Consider the following 5,857-nt stretch of genomic DNA (forward strand, 5'->3'; position numbering starts at 1 on the left):
CTTGCAAATATTTTTAAACAATCGTTTAAGATATAATTGAAAATTACGTTCCAAGATGTGGGAATAAAATTAATTACTTGCTTAACTAGATATAAAAATGAAAATGATTTTTTAAATAGGGAAAAGAGATCATATTAAGAGTTTTAGTTTTCTAAACAACTTTTTTTTTATCAAAACTGCCATTAACCAAATTCGCATTATCGTAATTACTAGTTTTATTAATTGAAATTATTATTATTCGTAAATATGTCGCATAGAAGAGGTTTCAAAACGTAAAAAAATTTATCGCGATACAGAATGTCACAGTGATTTCAATCTGATAGAGATATTATATTTTAACAATCATATTGTAAATTCTAATAAAATGAAATAGTAGAGGATTGAATTAAAAATGTGGAAAAAGGATTAGAACAGCAATTTTATTCAACTTTGTATATTAAACTTACATTTGTGCAATTTGGCAGATGGAAGAAATCATTATTTTAACGTTAAACAAGCCATAATTATTTTCTATTAAGTCTATTAAAAAGATAATGGAAGTTTTGCGTAAATACAATTTGATTTTAATTTACTTTAAGTTTAAAAAGTGGTATCTATAATTTAAAATTAAGATTAGAACATATGAAAACATTATAAATTTAATGATATGCTTTAACATAATCATACAATATAATTATACAATTTTGTTGTTTTGTAAATAATTATTGACAATGGTAGAAAAAGATTATTTTGACAGGATTTTTTTTAATTAATTATAAAACTAAATTATGGTTCTATACGTATAAATTTCTCTATGTTACTTTTTACTAAACCAAATAAAACAACAAATAAACTTTCCTATTCATCCTAGTACATCAGAATTAAATATAAGATTCATCGATGTCTACGTTATATGTATTTATATCACTGATAAACTTAACGTTAATAGGCTTTAAGAGAATCTTATCACTCTTCTTAAATAACAATATATTAAAATATACGTACAGATACAATTTGATGAAGTACGATAAACGAAACGATTCTCTTTATATACTTATCAAACAAATTTGACAAGATTTTCTAAAAATCATTTCATCCTGTTCAAAATAGGGTGTATTTCCGAACAACAAATCCAAACTTCTCCGAGAACACGAGATATTTTTCCACGATCGCCTTTACACTCGTCCTTTTTTACACATACACATACATTACCTCCATTTGCTGGTCGGTAACATTATCACGGTTGTACTTATTCCCTTAATCTATTTCTGTACGCTTCTCTTTATCGGGTTGTTGTCATCGTTGAAAAATTACAGATACACGGTCTCGGGGGTCCTTCCCTCCTCGGCATAATTAGCCGATAAGCGGACGCTCATATTCACGTGTCATCCGGCCAAGTAATTATTATACGTTATTCAGGCCGGGCGTGTGCTAAACTCGGCAATTTGCGAGCTTCGAATCGTCGGATAAAGATGTTTCCTTCAGCCTTACAGACTCGGTCGCAGAGTTATCCGCTCGATTGGCTTCGTGTTTTCCAATCGAGACGCGATACCAACCGTTCAAGGAACAGTGGAACGCGTATTTATTGAAATTCGTCGCGACACACCTGCCCCGCTTATCTTCCGGCTAAAGTGTTCCTCGTTACCCGCGAGGCAGACAAACCTGCTTCGCAACGCATCATCATCTTCGGTTAAACGTATGCTATTATTCCGCCGTGGAATGCCTTGTTCGGGATACTGGCGATAACTGCGTTTAAGGAGGAGGATATCGACGGTGTTATCGGTAAACACGCTTGATAAACTCTCGCGAACAGGTGAGATTATTTTTCTTTTTTTCTTGATATCATTAATCCTTTCGACAATGTGTAAAGTTACGGAGAATTCGAAGGGGACGGTTTGAAACGCGATTATTCGTCGTTGTGAAAAATTTTCGAAAGTTCAAGGCAAGGGTGTATAGATGAATTTTGGGTATATAGATGAATATTAATAATCGCGTCGCCGATTCTGATGTTCGAGATATGAAATTTGTGTTTTGAGCATTATTTTTCATGAATATTTTTTTTTTATTGTTGTCCAGATTATCGAAAAGTAAATTTCCTCGAATATTTGTTAAAGATTTTACTTTATTCCACATACGTTTCTTTTATATTCAAATCCATTTTAACGTTTCATTTTATCAACTAAATAATCAAAACTCTTGAATTTGGAATAAAGATTGTAGAAAATATACATAAGATTTTATCAATTCATTGTAGTATACTTTTCTCACGCAATTGTGATCCATCATCGAGACACAATTCCATTGCATTCCTTTTCCATTTTTATTCGTCAAAAAAGAAAAAAGCCAATTCAATATTTTTCGCCACCAAAATTAATTTCTTTCCAAATTATTAAAATTCCACAACATGTCTGGAAAGCCGAGTCAACGCGTTAAACTCGACGATTCTCCAAATTCCTCTGAGAAAGTTCGGGACTTCCGTCAGAAATTCCTGGAAACGGTCCGCAAGCTGGAACGAAATCGCGAATGCACGAGGCTGCGCGAAATATCCAGCGGGAGGGAAGGGTGGGAGGCGTAAGTGCGAGTTAACGATGTAACTGACGTTTCCCTTCCTTACCTTCTCCCCCCTCCCTTCGTATATTTTATTATTTAATTTCAACCGGTGAGGCGTTATGAGACATGAAAAAAAGTCTCGGCGATATTGTAGGTGGATTTCCAGGCGGGAGAACACGCCCCCGAGTCGCGGCCAGGGCCGCGGTGACATTATTATTCGTTATGAACGGGTTTACGAGGCCGCAAATCATAGCCGTGTTCATATTTCGAACGGCAGCACTCCTCGTTATTCAGTTTAATGGCGCCGGTATTTGAATTCTCGATCCTCTCTCTCTCTCTCTCTCTCTTTTCCACCTCCTCCTCCGCCGCCGCCCCGATTCCTCGCGTCGCGAGCCCCTCTGTCATCCGCGCGTTTACAACGTTAAACGATAAAGAATGCCAGAGGCTGCGCAGTGCGGACGTTTCCGTGTCGAAGCCTGCCACCCTTCGCGAACGTTCGACGGCAATTGACATTTCCGGGATTGGCGAATCGTTGAGGGTTTTTGAATTAGGAAATTTAGAGGAATTTTGACAATTTTGATAAAATTTGGAAAATGTGTAGAGTTTATTTGATGTATGATAGCTTTGTTCAATGATATAGGAGAGTTGATGTTTCTGGAGTTGAGATTGTCGAATAACGAATCGTTGAGGGTTTTGAATTAGGAAATTTAGAGGATTTTTGGTAATTTTGATAAAATTTGGAAAATATATCTGATGTGTGGTAAGTTTGTTTAACGATACAGGAGAATTTTGAGATTGGCGAATAATGAATCGTTGAAAATTTTGAATTAGGAAATTTAGAGGAATTTTGATAATTTTGATAAAATTTGGAAAATGTATAGAGTTTATTTGATGTATGATAGCTTTGTTCAATGATATAGGAGAGTTGATGTTTCTGGAGTTGAGATTGTCGAATAACGAATCGTTGAGTGTTTTGGATCAGGAAATTTGAAAGATTTTCTGAAAATTTCATTTTTTGAATAAAATATATAGAGAATATATGTATATGAATATATGTAATATAACGGAATAGGAAGAATTTCTGGGGCCGAGATTGAATAATAGATTGTTGAATATTTTGAATTAAGAAATTTAGAAGATTTTAGAAAATTTCATTTTTGGATAATGAAATTTGGAAAATATATAGAATATATTTACGATAACAGTAGTTTTGTTCAACGATACGAGATTGAAATTGCCGAATAAATGAATCATTAAGAATTTTAGATTAGAAATTAGATAGAAATTTAAGAAAATTTCTTGAAAATTTCATTTTTGGAAAATACATAAAAGATATATGTTTCTAGGGCCAAGATTGGCGAATAATGAACTATTGAACATTTTGGATTAGGAAATTTAGGAGATTTTTGGAAATTTCGTTTTTGGATGATAAAATTTGGAAGATGTATACTTACATACAATAATAGCAATTTGTTTTTGATTTTACGATATCTAGATTAAAAAATTTTGAATTTGGATATTTAGAAATTTCATTTTTAGATAATAAATATATATAAGGAAAATATATAGATATAATAACAGCAATTTATCTATTTTTTTCTTCAATGATATAGTTTCTGTAATTAAGGTTATATAATAAAACTCTTTGAGAATTCTTGATTAAGAATAATTTATTTCAGTCATACAGAACGTAATTGATCTTTCTAGAATCGAAATTCTTAATTAGATAATTTAATAGATTTTCGGATAATAATATTAGAATATAGACAAAGTTATTTGATAATTTCTAACACTGAAACATCAAAGATTCCAGAATTAGGAAATTTAATTTATTTTTGTAAGGTATGAATTTTTTGACAAGTAATTCTGAACGTTATCTAATTTGTTTTAAATTATGCAAAGTATTTGATATTTATTAAATTTATTCTCTCCTAAGCTATTTTGTTTATTATTTTTAATAATGTATAGAAAAATTAATTACTAGCTTCATTTTTATTAGATTTTTCATATAAATAATAAATATTTACAACATATAATTTATAATAATATAAACTATTAATTTGATATTATTTTATATATTTTGACATTAAATAAAATTCGTTATTTAATGAATTAATTTAAATGATTAAATCTAACTGAAAGAAGAAACGATAATAGAGAAAATATTGAGCAAATTTTTAGAATTTCTTTGTGAATTTATATATATATATATATGGAGTGAAAAAACAAACTTTGAGATATTGTATTATAGCAACATCGATCCTCAATGAATTAGGAAAAAAATTTTCAAATTTTCTATCATTTTGAATTTGAAAATATGGTTGTGTAAATTTTTAGATAATAAGAGAATAAAAAAATATTTATCTATTTGAAGTTCGTTTGAAAGATAGATTTGCTCGTGGGTCAATTTGTGAAGATTTTCAAATGTGCAAGCATCTTTTGTCTTTGCAGGATTCTTTCTAGGTTTTCGTAGGATCGTATTACCAGAGTGTAGCGGTTCCTTTTGGAAAAGAGTCCGGCCTGGGTTTCGCAAAGGTGCCGCCAACGCCTCTTAAGTAGCTTTACGCATGGACGTCCTTTCGAAAATGTTTGGCCAACGTCATCGTTCGTTTCTGCACCTGGAGAAGGGTTGATACGACGCAGCGCTTCCTGTCGTCGCCTATATTTCCCGTATACCAGAATAGCAATGGACGGATCAGTCCTATTTTCGTTTCAAACAGAACAGATTTTCTTCGAACCCTTTTTTTATTTCAGATGCATCGTCACATTTCGAAAGCTTTTCTTTTTTTCCATATAAAATACTTTTTAAGAATATTTCGTCGATCCTTTTCAATTTCAATTTGAATAAAGAAAATAAATGAGAGAAAAAGACTCATAAGCGTATGAAGATATTACGATTAATATAAATGATATAAGAATAATTATTAATTATCAATTATAAAACACAATTTTTAAATTTACGTATTCATAGTTTCAAATATGCGTTTAATTTGGTTTAGAAAAATAATCTAACCCTGATTCTTATTAATAAACAATAATAAATATTAAACGGTATAAATTAATTCGAAAATTTTATAGAAGAATAAATAGTACTATTTAACAACTTAACTGAAAGGAATATTAGATTTGCAGAAATACTTTCGAAATTCCAAAGATTTTTAATTTTATCAGATTATATTCATTTTCTGCCCTAACCTAAATATCATAAATTAAAGGAATCTTTCTATTTATACGTAATATAAATTAAAAGTTGATTATTCGCTTCCAAATGATTTTACACGAATTAATCTATTTTTATCTACGACATTAGAATAACAGTCTTAATAAT

Source organism: Apis florea, unplaced genomic scaffold, assembly GCF_048593485.1.
Source record: "Apis florea isolate Af1SG1 unplaced genomic scaffold, ASM4859348v1 contig_3803_pilon, whole genome shotgun sequence".
Taxonomy (NCBI): Eukaryota; Metazoa; Arthropoda; class Insecta; order Hymenoptera; family Apidae; genus Apis; species Apis florea.